Source organism: Microcebus murinus, chromosome 4, assembly GCF_040939455.1.
Source record: "Microcebus murinus isolate Inina chromosome 4, M.murinus_Inina_mat1.0, whole genome shotgun sequence".
NCBI lineage: Eukaryota > Metazoa > Chordata > Mammalia > Primates > Cheirogaleidae > Microcebus > Microcebus murinus.
In genome coordinates this window covers 103,469,403-103,487,239 of record NC_134107.1, presented here as the reverse complement: position 1 = coordinate 103,487,239, position 17,837 = coordinate 103,469,403, and the positions used below count along the sequence as shown (strand labels likewise).

At 52.3% G+C, this 17,837-nt stretch overlaps 1 protein-coding gene and 1 long non-coding RNA gene across 4 annotated transcripts in view; one reads left to right on the top strand and one right to left on the bottom strand.

Moving 5' to 3' along the window:
* The window catches only part of PKNOX2 (PBX/knotted 1 homeobox 2), a 254,005-nt gene extending 237,322 nt beyond the window's left edge, over positions 1-16,683 (bottom strand). For all 3 annotated transcript variants that reach the window (XM_076002622.1, XM_076002626.1, XM_076002623.1), the window contains exon 1: positions 16,594-16,683. The gene's annotated coding sequence lies outside the window, so the exon portion shown is untranslated. The remainder of the gene's footprint in view (positions 1-16,593) is intronic.
* A 99-nt stretch (positions 16,684-16,782) lies between these two features.
* LOC105864571 (uncharacterized) overlaps positions 16,783-17,837 on the top strand; it is a 31,468-nt gene continuing 30,413 nt past the window's right edge. Inside the window, exon 1 of the long non-coding RNA XR_001151096.3 lies at positions 16,783-16,907. This is a non-coding gene — a long non-coding RNA (uncharacterized LOC105864571). The remainder of the gene's footprint in view (positions 16,908-17,837) is intronic.

The following is a 17,837-nucleotide window of genomic DNA, read 5'->3' as shown; positions in this document are numbered from 1 at the left end:
AGGTTGGGTGCTGGTGAGAGACTGCCTGGGTTCAAATCCTGGCTCCCCCACTTACTAACTGTGTGGCTTTGAACAGGTTGCTCAACCTCTCTGGGCCTCAGATTACTCAAATGCAAAAGAGGTATGGCAAAATTCTCATACAGTGGTTTTGAAAACTAACGTGTTAATAGGCATGAAGTGCTCAGAACGGTGCCTGGTATATAGTAAGCACTCAGTAAATGTTTGCTATTATTATTATTATTACTACTTCAATGTTAATATCGATGTTGGTAAAACATTGACTCCCTAGCTAAACTAGAAGTTCCTGGAGTGCAGGACCAGAATCTGATACTTCTAACACTCCCCATGTTAGGCAGACTCACACCAAGTCAGAGCTGAATAACCATTTCCTGTGGATTAACCTTGACAGTTCATTCATTTTACTTCCCGGGGAAAGAAGTATTTCTGCCCGTCAGTTGCCAACAGCCGCCTTTACAAGCATCCCCCAACTCGGCCCCCAAATGTCTCACAGGTGAGATGAGCAGCAGCACCAGAGATCTTGGAATAAAATTGGCCCCGGGAGCAGAATTCAAGGGAGCCAGAGCCCACAGAGCAGGCCCTTTTCCCCCAGGAGCGGCGACATGCTGAAAAGCCTGAGCTTCGGGGAAAGAGTCCTGCCATAAACCCCAGAGGCTTAGGTTCTCGTTCTGGCTCTGTGCTACGTGACCTTTCACAGCCCCTTTGCCTCTCTGGGCCTCTCTTCACTCAGTTATGAAATGAGCAGGTTGCTCAAAGACCCATGTCTTAGTTCCTTCCAATTCTGACATTCTGTGAGTCAATTTCAGAATAAAGGAAAAACATCTCTAAATGAACCTAGCACATCATTTCACCAACAATCAGCTCTCCTCGTTCATTCATTCATTTATTCACTCCGCAAACATTGCTTGGGCTTTTACTATAGCCAAGTACTATTCCTGATAATAGCAAAGAAAAAAAGAGACAAAAATCTGATAATTGCTCTGAAGAAAAATAAAGATGAGGAAGGAGAGCCGGGGATGGGAGACAAGGGATTTCATTTTAGATAGGGCCCTCAAGGAAGGCCTCATTGAGAAGGTGACATTTGGGTGGAAACTTGGAAAACACAAGCAAGCAAACCATGCAGATATCTGGGGAAAGAGTGCTGTGGGCAGAATGAACAGCATGTGCAAAGGCCCTGAGGCAGAAGCATACATGACTTATTTCAGTTGCAATATGGAGGTCTAGACGCCAGTATAGCTAGAACAGACTAGTGAGGAGGACAGTGATAGGAGTTGAATTGGGGAGGTGCAGATTCAGCCATGGCAAGGACTATGGCTTTTATTCAGTTATGAACCCAAGTCATCTAAGCTTTAATATAAATGAATTTGACACGGCTCACATATATGACGAGGGCAAAATACCTTATCCATTTGTTCATTTTTACCTCCCTCCCCTCCATCATGGACCTGCAATCTATTTATGGTTTTCATTGTTATTACGTTCATTTAGGGGCAGAAAAACTGAGGCTTAGAGACATCTGTTTCTCTGTCCGGGTTTATAGCCAAATTTAGCCTGTCCTCCATTTCAGAATCTCAAACTGGCCTCTCCCACTCTCCCCACAAGTGCAAGCTGCGTTCTCTTGCAAGCTCTTCCCAGGCGCAGTGATTCATGCCTGACCCACCTCTCTGCCCCAGCCCCCTAGCTGCCTATCAGCCCTCATCTGCCGCCCTGTCTCCCTGCCCCCAGGCCTTCAAACCTCCTGAGCCCTGTGCCTGGAACACGCTTCCCTCCCCTTTTCTATCTCCTGGGAGGTCCCAGCTCAAACATCACTCCCTCAGGGAGACCCTGCTCTGCTCTCTCCAAATAAAATCTTCCTGTTAAATGTGCCCACAGTTTCAGGTTCTTCTCCTCAAAGCTCTTATTACACTCATATTCTCATATTTATTTATGTGATTTTTTTTTTTATTTAATGCCTCTACTCTCCATCTGACTGTAAAACCCAATCAGAACAGAGGATACCTGATTTTGCTCACCTTTCTATCCCCAGCACCAAGATCATCCTTGGCATATGCTCAAGGTACCCAATAAATACTGGAAGAATAATTGAATGAAAAAATGGGTCCCCAGGCCTCCTGTTCATTGAGCACGTGGGGGCCCAAGGTAGGACAAACTTAGGGTTCTTTGGTAGGTCCTGTGGGTATGGCCAGAGTCGTGAGCTAAGTGGGGAGAGGGCCAGGCAGGAAAGGGAAAGGACCTGACCCACCTGAGCCCCTGACGCCATGCCAGACACTTTACACAGGCTATCTCATTTCACTGTCGTGCCTGCCACTTGAGTTGAGAATTATTATCCCATCTTACAGATAAGGGAACTGAGGCTCAAGAGGTAAATAAGGTAAGTAAGCAAGTGTGTCTGTGGTCTGCAGTCAAACTTAGTCTTTCTGCTCCACCCCAACTACCCTGGCCTGGGCAGTTTCTAACCCAGCTCTGGCACTGATTTCCTGTGTGACCTTAGGCAAGTTACTGTCCCTTTCTGAGCTTCAGTTTCCCCACATATAAAATATAGGAGTTGGGATAGACGGGTGGTTTCTCATGTCCTTTCTAGTTCTATGTGTCTAAATTTATAAAATCAAATAATGAGTGCTAAAGTACCTAGCTCAATGACAAGCACATAGTAGACACTTCATAAATGTTCATTTCCTCTCTCCCTCCCTCCTTCCCTTCCTTCCTATTCCCTGTTACGGTAATTCTCTGCTTCACAGCCCCCCCTGAGGCCACTCACACTGTCTGGTTCTTCTGAGACACCTGGACCACTGCCTCTCCTGCTTCCAGGAAGCCCTGCCAGGCTCTGACATCAATGTCCCAGCCTGCCTGTGTCCTCAATCAGCCAATCTAGCTGTTCTCCCTGGAGAGGCCCATGACCTTCCTACCTCCCACTCCCTCCTGCCTCCTGCCTCTGCAGAGGTACCTGGGTCCACATCCCAGGGAGAGAGAAGGAAGTGTCGGGGAAGGCAATCACGCACAGGAGCACCTTCTACAGGCCAGGACTGGACCAGGCTCTCTGCTGCGTTATCTCATTTAACCCCCTGCCAAGAGGCGTTGCTATTCCCATTTCACAAAAGGGAAGAAACTAAGGCTCCCAGAGGTTAAGAAACTGCCCTAGATGAAATAGCCAGCAAGCAGCAGAAGCTGTGCTTTAACCCCAACCCGCACCTTTTGCTAACTCTGGGGCTGGCTGAACCCGGGCAAGGGACCATCAGGTTTCCTTTTCACATCTCCGTAACTTTGGGCTTCTGGCTCCAGTAACTTAAGCCCATCAGTCTGTCGAGCCTCCCCTTGCTGCCTCTCCTCACTACCCCCTCCAAATTGCCAAAGTGCAAAATAGTCACAAATTGTCCTCAGTGTTACAGAAGGGACGATGCAGCCTTGGTCATGGCACCAAGTCCTCAGACGACAATGTCAAGTTCACTCCCTCCCATGGAGGGGAAGGGGTCAGCTCTGGCAGAGATTTCATGCCAGGAAATACAGTCCTCCTGCGGCTGGTGCTGAGAAAGAAGGGTGGAGTCACTTCTCCCCTCCTCAGACGCTGCCCGAGAGGGCTTTCCAGAAAACAGACTCAGGTAAGGCGCAAAGGTGAACATCACCCGGCACCCCCAGGATATCGTGGGGGTCTTAACTGGGACTACAGGAAGAACAGGAAAGGAATGCCTGCATTTCTAAAGGCTCCTCCTGAAAGCCGTGTCCCCAAGGAGCACTAGCTGGTAGATGGGGGTGTGGGAACAGCATCCACCGTGCTCTGTGACACCGCCTGGACAAGAAAGCTCAGATGACAGCGAAACCCCTGGCAGCCTTCTTCAGGTACCTGGCTGTCTTCCTCTCACCTTGTTCTGCCCTTACCTGAGATGGAAAATGAGCCCCCAGGGATGGGGGAAAGGGGGTTGGCCAGCTCCCCCCCTGGGAAGGGCCTCACCAGAGGGACAAAACTCAGCATGGGGTCAGGCACCGCCAGCCCAGGGTGAGCAGAGCTCTCGTCCTGACTCTTACCTAGCTGACTGCAAGCTCCCCTCGTGCCTCAGCATAAACCTCACGTCCTCCAGGACGCCCTCCAAGACCCTCCCAGAGCCCCAGAGTGGGTCTCGCTCCCTGGCAATGCTCTTGAGGCTTCCTGGACTTCTCTCCTCCATGGCTCTTATCACGGCTTAACTACCTACCTGCCTACAGGACTTGAATGCCTTCCTCCCCCATGGGCTGTGAACCCTACTGGCAGGGGCCCCATCTGTCTGGTCCAGGGTCATATCCCGGGTCCTCCACAGGGTCTGACACATAGAAGACGCTCAGTAAAGTTCTCCTGAATGAACGTGGCCAGCAGGGAGGGAGCTAAAGCCTGATTCAAGCTGACGGGACCTGGCAGATGCCAACCCCCCGACACACCAGGCCCCTGACGGCCTCTGCACTGGCTCAGAAGGGAAAACACAAGGGAGAACAACCACCGGCACACAGTGGGCCCAATTCAGGTTGGTTGAGGCAGAGCTGGAAGCTGAGAGACCACCAGGGGGTCAGGGATCCCGGCGGGACCCACGCATGCCCCAGCCATGGGGCAGTCACGGAAAGACATCCTGCCAGCTTTGAATCACTTAAACATGGTTGTCATCACGCCGCGAGTACAAGAAGGAGTGTGAATGTGTGTGTCTGCTCTCTTTTAAACTAATAAGAAACATATAGTCTGTGCCAACCAATGTTCTCCCCACATGTTACACGCGAGGCCCTGTGTAGGAGCTTTCATTGCTGTTTATGCAACGTGTGTAACACAGCCACACACATGAACTCGTTTGCTCCTCTCCACAGCGCTGGCCGTGGGTGTGACTGCCGACAGCTGACTGATGAGGAAAGTGAGGCCAGCTTTTAAGGTCCCACAGTCAAGGCTCAAACTCAAGCTTTGGCTTGTTCTACCCTGGCCTGCCTCAGTCATCTTTCTTATCAGCCCATAATCCCTTCACCCATGACCTACACAAGCCAGAACCTTCTGTCCTACACGAAGCTTCATGTGAGGGACTGGAATGCACGGTTTTGGGTGGCAAAGAAGGGAACCAGGAATCCAGCAACTTTCCCCAAAACATACAACTCTCTAGGGCAGGCAGTGAGCTATGCTAGAAAGACAACTGGACCCAGAACCCACACAGCCAGTTGTATGCTCAGTTGTATGACCTTAGGCAAATTCTCTCACCCTCTCTGAGCCTCACTTGCCTTCTTGGGTCTGCAGTGATGAGTCAAGGAAATAGTGGATGGCTGGCAGGGTGGCTCAGGCCTGTAATCCTAGCACTCTGGGAGGCCAACGTGGGAGGATCACTTGAGCTCAGGAGTTCGAGACCAGCCTGAACAAGAGTGAGACCCTGTCTCTACTAAAAATAGAAAGAAATTAGTCAAACAACTAAAAATAGAAAAAATTAGCCAGGCATAGTGGCACATGCCTGTAATCCCAGCTACTCGGAGGCTGAGGCAGCAGGATTGCTTGGGCCCAGGAGTTTGAGGTTGCTGTGAGCTAGGCTGTTGCCACAGCACTCTAGCCCAGGCAACAGAACAAGACTGTGTCAAAGAAAGAAAAGAAAGAAAAGAAAGAAAAGAAAGAAAAGAAGGAAGGAAGGAAGGAAGGAAGGAAGGAAGGAAGGAAGGAAGGAAGGAAGGAAGGAAGGAAGGAAGGAAGGAAGGAAGGAAGGAAGGAAGGAAGGAAGAAAGAAAGAAAGAAAGAAAGAAAGAAAGAAAGAAAGAAAGAAAGAAAGAAAGAAAGAAAGAAAGAAAGAAAGAAGAAAGAAAGAAAGAAAGAAAAGAGAAAGAAAGAGAGAAAGAAACTAGCGGTGAGAGCCCCCAGCTCGGGGCCCAGCACAGAAACAGCACCTAGCGAAGGAGCCTCCACTGTCTGCGGCCTTCATGCTGGAGGTCTCCCACAGCTACCCAGAAATCACAGAGCCCAGGGAAAATCCTTCTCCTGCCTTCATCTACGAGCCAGCTGTGACAGCCCTTTTCCTCCATCCGCAGAGTTCAGTTCCACCACGGTCAGGCCATGTGCCAGCTCCAGGACTCTGTGCAACAAGAATGATGGGAAGTTCCCCTCTTCCCTGCCAGCCACTAACAGCAGTCCCCAGAGTACTGCCAGGAACAAAGTTCTCCTTCCCTTCAAATCCAATGGAAATGACCTGGAAAAGGATTCTAGGAGACCAGATATCCAGCTTGGAAAGGGGCTCCCCAGACAATCTGGAAGTCAGCAGGAGTTAGCAGTCCCCAGCTTGCTGCCACTAAGAGGCTCTCACGAATGAGGGTGCCTTCCCAAGGGGAGCTATGCCAGTGCAAGAGACAAAGCCACGTTCCCTGGGAACAGGCTCCAGGGAAGGCTCCAGAGGAATCCCTCTGAGATCCCTGGCTTTCCTTCAAAATCTCTCGCAAGTCAGGGTGGCCCAGGGGATGGCTGCCCTACTGTGAGTCTAGCTGTCCCTGCCCAGAGCTGGAAGGGGTGGAGTGGGAGAGGGGCAGAAGAGGAGCTCCCTCCACCACTGCTCTATGGGCCGCAGGCCAGCAGCAGTCTGGAGCTCCCATACCACCAGGCTCTCCTGCCTGATTTCTGTCCCCATGACCCTCCTGGAAACTGGAGGACTCAGCAAGGCCCCTCGTGGCAGGAGCTCTCCCAGCCCCTGCATACAAATAGGTGAGACCTGCTGCCACTGTGTGCACATCTTCCCACCCTAACCCCAAGTGGAGATAGACAGGCCCTCCCACCGATGGGCTAAAAGTCCCTTGGTGTCCAATCACCTTCTCCAAACTCACAGTGCACAATGGACTGGACCACACATTTTAGCATGTCCAGCCCACAGAGTCATGGAAGAGTAGATCTAGAAGGGGCCTTGGTAATCTAACCTCCTCATTGCATAAAATGAGGATGCTGGGACCCAGAAAAGTTGACATGTGTCAAGGTCACATAGTTTGTTCTCAGTTTGACATGTGTTTGTCCCCCCAAAAATATGTAGCTCCTAGAGCATGAGGCCACTGAGTGCTACACAACATGCAAACGCACATTAATTCAGTAGTGGGCTCAGGCCACGCCTGTCGACTGATGGATGGATCCTTAATGAAGGCACGGGAGTGAGAATAAGCACCTGTCACCTCGGGGCCCTAGGCACAGACCCCAATTCTCTGGGCTTCTGTCTCCCTGCCCCTGGACCTGGAGCTAGAACTCACCTGCCTCAGGAGGAGGGATCATATCATAGTCAGGCCTAGCACAGGACTCTGAGCACAGGAGTGTTAGTAACAACGTACTGCTGCACTGAGGACAACGAGAGGAAGCTCTGGGCTGGGCTCACTCCCTACTCTGCCACTGACCCATTGTGCTACCCTGGAATCCAGGGAGACTACCCTCCCCTTACCTAATAGGAATTAGACAAGACAGATGGATGTCTGTCAAGACGTGAGCTGATGACCATGGGCATGAGCCCCCGAGGGCATTCTCTTCTCCCCAGGGGTCCAGCTCCCTGCCTGGGCTGGCAGGTCAAGGCTGTACTATAGCTCTGCCACCCCCACCCAGCCTTCACTACTCCCTGCCCCTGAATCAGCCTCTACCTCTTAGAGCTGGCCAGCCCAGCCCCACCTGTGAGTGAAAAACAGATCTTCTAGGTTTTTGGTTTCCATAACAGCCAGTAACTCTCCCCAGCATTTGGCAAAGGTATGGGTAACAGGGGAGATGGGTTCAGCTGGTTCCTTCAAAAAAGACCCTCAGGAGAATAGGTAGAGCTCAGGCAAAGCAGCTCTCAGAGCTCAGAACGGGATTGCTTTGTCTCCAAGAGGCTAAAGGAAGAACCATCATTGCAAAAAGATAGACCTTGGCTACCCTAAATAATGTGTCCCAGTCCCTGAACTGGTGGACATATCTGCATTTACTTCCTGGACCTGCCATTTCAGCCACTCTCTGAGCCTTAGCTTGTCTTATCATAAAATGATATAATAATGTCCATTTTGCTTACTTCACAAAGTTAAGAGGATCAAACAAAAGCATGTGAGAATGAGCTTTATCCGGGAAGAAAACTAACATTCACCATGAGCTTATCATGTGCCAACAAACTTTTAGGTATTTCTTCTAGAGTTTTCACAACAGTCCTATGTGTGCATGGTATTATTATTATGCTCACTTCGTAGATAAGAAAAGTGAGGCTCAGAGAGGTCAAGTGATATACCCAAGGACACATACTTAGTAGTAGTGGAACTAGGGGCAGACCCAGAATCTGACTCCAAAGCCTGTGTTCCTTCCACCAATTCCATGCCATCTCAACAAAACAAGTACACATCGCTTTTTATGAAAAAGCTGGTGAGTCTTCCCCCTAAAATGTTGCCTCGTGGAGCCAAACCCTATTGCCAGGACACATCCACCTGCCCCAGGAAGGCCATCAGGAGAGTCAAAGCCAACTCCCCTGCTCCACCCCCAATGTCCTTAAGACCCTACAATACAGGGGCAACCCACAGACCAAGCCGTTGCTGTCTGCCTTTGTGGCTGTTGTGTGTTGCTATCACTCTTTGCTTGGAGTTGTTGGGGTGGTCATGGTTTCAATGATGGCCTAGCCATGAAGCAATTCAACTGGGAGGAAACAAAAAATCATGGAACTTCAGGCTGAAAGGGACCTCTGAGAACAAGTTCAAACTCCACATTGGATAAGCAAGGACATTAACACCCAGAGAAGGTAAGTCACTTGTTGAAGGTCACACAGCCAGTCCGTGGCTGAGTGGAGAGTGAATCCACCATCCTCTGACTCCTAGTCCTGATCCCTGTTCTCCCCACTGTCCCAACCGCACTGACATGGAATTCCTGGTCCCTGAGAGGGGAGAGGGCCAGGTGTGGGCCTATAGTCTCTGTGTACTCTGCTTAGGAAAAGCAAGATCCTAGGTAAGACAGCTGTGTCACAGCCAGGAATGAAAGGACTTTGTTTGCTTCAGGAACTAACTCGTTAGCCTAAGCTCTACCCATTGAGAAGTCAAAATGGGAAGGTCCCCTCAGAAGTCCCTCAGTGTGTGAGGGAAGCCTGTCCCCAATAGCGAGGCCCTACAAGGTATTCCTAAGGCAATGACAGCCCACTCCTGGCTACCTGGGACAGAAAGAGGGGCTTAGCCCTTCCTTCTAATGCAGGCTGCTCCCCCACTGTCCCCAGGAGAGCAAGAGCACTGTGACTTGGGGAGGCTTGTGTTTCACCCCTCCCCCAGCCCTACTCCACTGCTCCTCCACCAGCTCTGTGCTGAGCACTCACCTGCTCTGTCCCGGTGACTCCTCACCCCATGCCACTGTTACCTCCCTTGCTTGGCACTTGGTTTGTGCCTTTTCTCCTGCTCCCTCTGTGTGTCCTCCGTGCATCACCTCTCCTATGTTTGTGTGCTGTATGCGTCCCCTCCTCCACCACCCCCAAACGTTCCGCTCACAAACAGTCCTCAGGGTCTATGGCCCTATTTTCTACCACAGCCACAGCCGGAGGCTGCACGCAGCAGGCAGCACCAGGCCGCAGTGTGGACCAGCTGTTTGTTCAGCACTTGTTGATGTTCCCAGTGACCTGTGAAAAGGTCCAAGCCATGATGTCCCAGGGAAGCAAAAAAGAAAATGAAAGAGGAAGTTAGATAATCCCCCAACTGTATCACCAGCACCAGAAGAACGTGGGGGGCGGGGGTAAACCCTGATTGAATTTCTCTTCTGTGCCAGACACTGTGCTGGGCACTTTGCAGATACTCTCTCAACAGTGCTCTGAGCTATGTGCTTTTGTTTCCCAATGTACAGATGGGGAAAATGGATCAAAGGTGTTAGGCAACTTCTCTAAATTCATATGACAAGTAAATAGCAGGGTTGGCTCTAAATGCGGTTTTGTCTGGTGCTAAATAAAGCCCACGCTCCACACTAGCCCACCACAAGCAAACTCCTTGAGGACAGACTTCCCGGTCACATGTGTTTGCTTTGTTTGTTTTTGCTGCCATATCGTCAATGCCTAGGACTGTGCCAGACACATAGAAGACACTCTATAAATATTTGCTGAATGAAGGAACAAAGGAATGAATGAATATCCCAGAAGGACGAGACAAGGGCTCATGATGCCAAATTACCAGGTTTATTTCCAGGAATCTCAAACGACTATTTGTTCTCTCTCTCCACCCAGAAAAGTACCCAACATATTAAGGTTCCTCCAAAGGCCATGTGGAGGATGGCCGGGTTTAGTAGGCATGGGATGGGGGTGGGGGTGGAGGCATAAATTGAACACAAAAGACTAGGTACTAATGAGGTGGAGGATTTAAAAGCTTCAGCGCTCTGTGACCTGCAGATTCTGCAGCCACTTTCTGGCCCATCTGGATCCGGCCCCTCCCCCACCCCAGCCTCCCTCATCCCCCACTGGGCACCCCACTGCCTTGACTGAGCTGGACTGAAATTGGCCCCGTTCCTACTAAGCAGAGAACTAACAGTTACGCCACCCACTCTGGCCCCATCCGAACCCTCCAGAGTCTGCTCCGGGCCCCAGGGCCAGCTGCTTTTCTCCACATTCCAGCCAAAAATAATACGAGAACGAAGCTGTTTGGTGGAGACTTAATCTAATCTTCATTGCTTCAGTTTTAAAATATCCTGCCTGGTTTAGGGTTTCTTATTACACACGGGGATGTGTTTTTAGTGAGATAGGTCTTAGCAGAAACGTCCTTCTTGTAATTAGAAACCCAGGCAGGCAGGGCCTGCGGCAAGGCATCCAAGCCAAACAGCAGATCCCCCAGAAGACAACACGTTTGCAGCAAGCTCTGCCCAACCTCCGCTTGCCGGCATGAGATGAACTGGGCTGTCCCAGGGCTTGCTTCTGCCTCTCTCCTGGGGGTTCTGGAACAGAGGAAAAGCCCGAGTTCTGGTAGAAGGACTGTGCCCTCCAACTGTTGCTCCTTCTACCCCCAGCCTGTGTCTCCCTGCCCTTCCCTGCTCTCACCCCCAATCAAAACGGAGACTAAGAAGGTTGTCCAAGACTGGCTGAGAAGGATATGTGAGGGGGAAATTACCCCAGGGCATCCCCATGGACTAGAGAGAATTAAAGACAAGCATTCCACTGGAGCCACGTCTCCAGGATCAGAGCTAGCTTTTAAAAATCAGGCACCGGAACAGAAGGCGTCTACAAGCACATATACACTTTTGTATAAGTGCCGGGTGTAACTTCTTGGGGTTTCTGGCCCAGAATCTGCTTTGATCTGCCAGCATGGAAACTGCTAAGTGAGGTTCAGGCTGTGGCTAGCTGCAGACCCGCACCCATCCCCCGATCCCAGCGAGATGTCACACACCAGGCAGGGCTCGGGCCTTGCCTTCCCAATGGCATAAAGAGAAGGGGTTACCTTTCTGATAAGTCAGATTCTGTGTTCACCCGCTGCATGAAAGCCATTCTAAGTAGCATCATTGGGAAGAAGCAGGCTACATCCCCCAACTCAGCCATAATTGCCCCTCTTGGTAAAGTACAGGTGGTTTTTGGAATCATAGCAGGGTTTTCAAATTGTACAATGTGAGGTAAGGCAGTACTTGCTGCTGAGAGTTGTGGGAGAAGGCTCTGGAGCCAGGGATGGAAAGAAAACACACAGAAGAATGTGATTCTATCTCCCACTTTCTTTCCTTTGAGTACACTTGGTTCATGCCTGCTCTTTACTCTTCACAGCCTAAGGAGGGCTGTGTGCAATATATTCCACTTTACAGATGAAGAAACCAAGATCTAGAAGCTAGATGACCCGCCTGAGTCATGTAGCCACACAGTAACAGGGTAGGAAGCAGCCAGGCCCCCAAATTTCAGCCTAAACACTAGCTCAGCATGCTGACCTGCCAACCTGGATTATCTCCGGACCACTTCCCTCCCTCCTTCCTCCCTTTCCCATCAGGTATTAGATTTAATTAAATTAGCAGATCCCCATTGCAACAATCCTGGCCATGTTGCCTGGATAGAGCCCAGCCAGTGCAGCTCCTCCCTCTAAATTCTGCTTCTCAATATAATTCAATCTTCAATAAGTCACGGATCTCATGTGAAGTGTTTTATACAAAGCATGGTGTGTTGGCTAGACTCAAGGCTAACAGTGGCTCATGATGATTTCATTTTCCATCTAACTTCCTCGGTTTTCCTCTGCAGCATCGTTTTCACTCTCTCCATACTCAGATCTGCATTTTGTTTGATCCAGACACTTTGCTTCACATGCCGTCACCTCCAGCAATTGCATCACACATTTATATATATCTTACAGCATCGCCGTCCTGTGCCACACAGCAGAGGAAAAAGGAAAACTTACAACAGCCTTTCTCACCCTCCTCGAACTAATTTAGAAAATGTGCTCCAGATTAAATAAATCGTGAACAAAAGTCTGAAATTGGGTATAGAATTTCAGAAAAGTGGGGTGGGGGAGCTAAATAAATAGCAAGGAAATCTTGCAACATGTTGGAAGCCTATAAATTTTATTGGTTGTTTCTTTAATAAGAACAAATTCAATTGCTAACAACACAGTATTATTAAGCCTCAAACATTTAAAAATCTAATTTGTCCCTGCTCTGCTGCTGTTATGTTGCACCGTTGTATTCATGAAGGGCAAGGAAGTCAGGTTGATCGGTTTCGTTTGGTTCCTAAACCAGGCTAATAGACACCCCTTTAAAACTCAACCTTTTTGCTTTCTAGGCATGCCTTGGTCTCTAATGACTTACAGCCCCAGGTTGAAGATGGACATGGCAGAAAGAAATTTAACACACACTCTGGTGCACCCATAAACTTCAAGGCCAAGGGAGAGGGGGTATGTTTCCAGTTAAGCTGGAACTCCATGAATTCAGGATTCTCCACTCACAAGACAGTAATTCTCCTTATTTCATCACTAACTTACTTCAAATGTGTTTATACAATTTATTGCTACCGAACTTCCAGGCAACTGGTGTAGAGTTAATGAAACCCAGCTTGGAGAAGCTTTAAGCTTTGAACAACTAACCACAGTTTAAATGGTTATGACATGCGGTCAAAGCCACAGCCCAGCCCCACTGCAGTTTCTGTGTTAGGACCTAGTCAAAAACCTTGTCATCTCACCTTTTCTGCCAAATACATTGAAAAACTAAAAAGCACTGAAAAATAGCCAGCCTTGTTCCTTCTCAAGGTTCCTAGCCATTTAAACACATTTGTCTTACTAAATGCAAGGCAAAGCCCCTCCCCCAGTGCCCAAGTAAATATTTTAGTTGCAGCTTGAATTGGCAGCTGGGCTGAAATCCTGAAATCCAGTTTGGGTTTAATTGAACAGGGTCAGGCCTACCTAAAGCAATGCTGGGAGGTGGCTGCTCCAGAAGCATTAAGCAGCATTTACAGCCAGATTCAGTGAAAGCCCAAAAGGCAACAACATAGGAACGTACAGATGAAACTGGAAAAGAAGCAAACTTGTCTTTCCTAATTACTTGGACATTGACTTTTATTAATTCTCTTTGTCACAAGGCGTCCTCCCCCAAGCTCTTTCCATGTGGGAACTCCAGCAAGCTCCCTTTTATAAAACAGGCCCATTTTGGGAGAGTAAAGGGGAGGTACTGGATTTGCCACTGCCGCACAATAAAAGCCCCTTTTGAAAGCAGCACTTTCATTAACTTAAAGCAATCTATAGACTTAAAAGCAGAGAGCAGTAAACTCCCAGAAAGGATCATAAAACAGCCAGTCTCAAGTTGGGTATACTTCAGTGCAATTTGCACGAGGCATTTTACTGAGAGCGGTGGTCGGGCCCATCTCCCTCCAGTAACCCTCTGCCCCTTATTCTGAGCAGCTTCTCATTCTCCTGGCTTTCATGCCTTTCCTGCTCACAAAGGGGAGGCGGTGACCGGGGAGTCTCCGCGGGGTCACGGCTCCCTCCCCCCTTCAGGCTCTCGGCGGGAGAGAGAGCGCACGAATTCCAAGCCTGCAAAACAACAGCCTTGGAGCTCCGCCGCCGGCAGTCGCCGCGCCCGGGGCGCCTGCGGCCACTCGTGGGTCGCGCTTCTTCTGTGCCCCGTAAGGGTTGTTCTGCTCTCCCTGCCAGGAGTGCGAGAGGGAGAGACGCTGGGAAGGCGGACTCAAAATTGCGGGGAGGACATTTCAAGCCTTCCTCCCCTCCACCCTTCAACAAACTCTTTCTCTAGTTGGCCAAAGGATAACCTCCCTCCCCAGTCGGGACCTCTCCCCACCCCACACACCGCCAACTAGGCCTGAGTCACGGGGGATGCAGCTGGAGCGGGAGATCGTGAGTCCAGAAACGGGATACCGCCCCCCCTCCACTTCCACCAAGGTCCTGGGGCCTCGGGGAGGCCAGAATGGCAGAGTAAGCAGGAGGGCAAGGAGCTGGGGCTTTGGATAACACATCGTGTTATGTTTGAACACCATTATTTTCTCAGATTTGGAGAGGGGAGCATCGTCTAAATTTGCCTAAAATGCGAAGCTTTTGGATTCCACCACTTAGCGAGCATTTGAAATCCGAAAAGCTAATACCCTGGAGACGGCCAGGGACAAGTAGGGTGATGGTAAGGGACCCCGAGCTTCCTCCTCCCCCAGGAGGAACACTGCAACGGTGGCCAGGCTTGTGGGCTTCCCGGACGGGCGGGAGAAAGCGCAGGCAGCACCTGTGAGTGACGAAGAGGCAGCTTCTATCAGGACGCCCGAATTCGAGTACGTCCTATCCTCTGCCGGCCGCAGCCCAGACTCCTTCGGCCCAATGTGGCACCTCTCTGCTAGCGCTCCCCCTCACGCCACCCCATCGCAGGCCGCGGCCCCTGCGGGCCATCCGCACTCGCCCTGCCGCGCTGCGCCTTCAGACCCCAAGTAGCTCCCGGAGCCCGCCGAGCCACCAGGGTCGGGTCCTCAGACCCATTCCAAGACCCCCGGGGCTGCCCTGTCGCTTTGCTCAGAACATCCACTCGATTTGTCTGCTTTTCAGAATCTCTCTTCCATGAGCGGGTCTTGTATGCCCCAAGTCCTCTCTTCTTCCAGAAGCGCTTTGGGGGAAAAGCAGCAGAAATTCGGGGCTTGTTTGCCATGGCCCGAACCAACTACTTTCGTCGCCTACCTAAACGCTCTTTCACTTGCCGAGCTTCAGGACGCGCGCGCGCGACCTTCCCCAAATTCCAATAGCCTCGACCCCCCAGTAAAGAGCTGCGATCCGGTGGCTGAATCCTAAAAACGCCACCCATTTCTCCGGCCCCCAACTCCTACCTCCAGCCCTCTGCTCTGGCCGGCGAGTAAACTACTCATCGGCCTTTCAATCCTGATCTGAAAACAGCCTGGATCCTGTAACCCAAACTCTAGCCTACTCCTAAAGCCCAGCCCTAACTCAGGGCCGATCCACAACCCCCCAGGCCACGAATTCTCATCCTGGGTCTCCCCACCGCTCCGGAACGCCAGGCTCTCCGGTGAAGAGCCCCCGGAAAGGGTGGCTCATTTCGCTCATTCCTCGATTTCGGGAGCCAGGAAAGCCCCGTCTCCTGACCCGAAAAGAAACGCAAACTTTGCGCGGCAGATTCGGGACCCTGCCCCATCCCCCTCTGCTCTCTGCTTTTGAGCGCTTTCCGTCCCCCCTTTTACGAACTCATCCACTAGTTCCGGAGCCAGGAGGGCTCTGGATTCCCAACCCTCGCCACGGGCCCCTACGCCTCCCCCAACCTCACCAAAGACCCCCAACAATCCGCGGAAAGCCAGTGACCCTACAAATTCTCGCCCCTCCCCGGGCTAGGGTCTCTGGGGGTGGCCCCTCGATCCCGGCTTCCCTGACCCGCCTCGTGTTCCCAAAGCTCACTGATCCGCCTGCAAACCCCCACTCGCCCTGCCTCCCCCGGCCTGACCGGACGCGGCCGCGGCTGCTTGACTCCAGTCACCCTGCCCCGGTCCGGGGCTGCTCCCGCTTCCTGCCACTCGAAGGCAGCTCCAAGCTGGTGGCGCCGAATAAGCGCCGGCCCAAAGGACGCCCGAAGCCGGGAGAAAGAGAACCTGGGGCCGGCCCACGGTTCCCAGCCTCGCCCCGCGGAGCGCGCAGCCCGGAGCCGCCAGCACCCGGGCTCTGGCCGGCGCGCTGGTCCCTATTCTCGGGTCCCGGGGCGCTCCCGGCGCACAGCTCCCCGCCCGCCCGCTACGGGGAGCTGGGCCCGCGGCGGTCCGGGTCCGCAGCCCGCTCCTCGCTCCCGCGGACAATGCGCGCCCGGCCACGGGCCCGAGCGGGCGAGGCGGCGGCGGCGGCCGGGCTGCGCGCTGGCCGGGCCGGGGCGCGGGCGGACCGCGCGGTCTCGCCGCCTCTTTGCCCGGCCTCGCCGCCCCTCGCGCTGCTTCGCTCCGCGCTCTCCCGGCGCTTCCCCAGCTTCTCTGCACGCTCCCGCCGTCCCTCTCTGCTCCCTGCCTCCCTCCTCCCTGCTGCCTCCCTCTCTCTCCTCCCTGCTGCCTCCCTCTCTCCCTCTCTCCTCCTTGCCCTGTCGCAATGAATAATACTCTGGCTTGGGGACTGGAATAAAACACACGCGCTCTGAGGCAGCCGCCCGCAGCAGCAGCCGCCGCCGCGCCGCCGCCGCCGCCTGCAAAAGCGTCTCTGACATGGAAATGAATGACAGCTTACCTGATGCCAATCTTCATCAGACTGACACCGGCGTGACAACACAGCCTATACTTCCCAGCACTGCTCGGGACGTCAGCGGCACAGGGACCCGCCCCCCGGACCCCCCCTTCACACACCTCCCCTCTCCCCACTCCCCCTTTCTCCCCACCCCCCATCACCCCCACCCACTCCGGCCCGGCCGCTTCCGAGTCTGAGGAGCCGCTGGAGTGTCTCCCTCTACTGGAGGCTTTCCGCAGACGTCAGAGCCCGCCGCTCCGCCGGCGGGGAGGCGCGGAGGCGGAACGGCGCCCGCGCCCGGGAGGAAGCCTCCAAACGTGAGTCGCCTCGCGCGGGGGACGCGGCGGACCCCCGGGAACTCAGGAGTACCCTGCCCCCATGCCAAGTCCTCCTTAGCGAACAACTGAGGCACAGTTCCCAGACATCCGGTGCTGAGGGGACGGAGATGAGGTGAAATTTTCTGTGGACCCCAAGAGAACTCACCAGAAATTATGAAACTTAAAACTGGCAAGAAATCCTCTCCTCCGCCACCACTCTCCCTCCCCGCTTTCCTGCCTGGCTGGCCTCATTTTTATGATTGCATTTGAATAATTCTCATTACCCCGGCCCCAGAAAAGGTGCTCAGATGACACTCTGGTTAGTTATTCCTAGTCTCAAGAGCTTTTTCTGCTGTGGGCTTCCTGGGGCGCTTGGTTCAAGGAGGGGAAACTGTGTGTTGGGGTGGGGCAGAGGGAGAGAGAAGCGAGTGCAGAGGCTTTGTCAGTAAATCACCTTTTTGCAAATGTCAGGCAAGGCTGTTCTAAGCCACTGCTGTTTTCATTCTAAAAAGCTCTTGGTAAACTCAGCAAGTACCCAGAGTTGTGGGGGTTGGGGTGCAGTAATACAGAGGGAGAGACCAGTTGGGCTGTTTCAGCCTGGGTCTGCTGGGGTGGCTTCATCTACTTCAGGGAAGAAATTGACTCGTCACCTATTGCCTCCTGCAGTGGAAAACCAAGAAAGCATGTGTAGTCATGTATGTGCCTCCAGTTGCTCAACAAAGATCACAGTCCTACTAAGGGCCAGGTGTGGCCAGGCTTGCCTGCTTCCAAAACTTAGCCCGTGGCCCTCTACCTAAGGGGACAAGAGAACCTCTTGTGTCCCTGGAAGCTTGCTTCTTGCTTCCCATAGAGGAGCCATTTCAGCCACACTCAGGCAGCCATTGATCCTCTGACCCCAGGCCAGGCAGGGGGCCTGGATAAAGCCCAAAG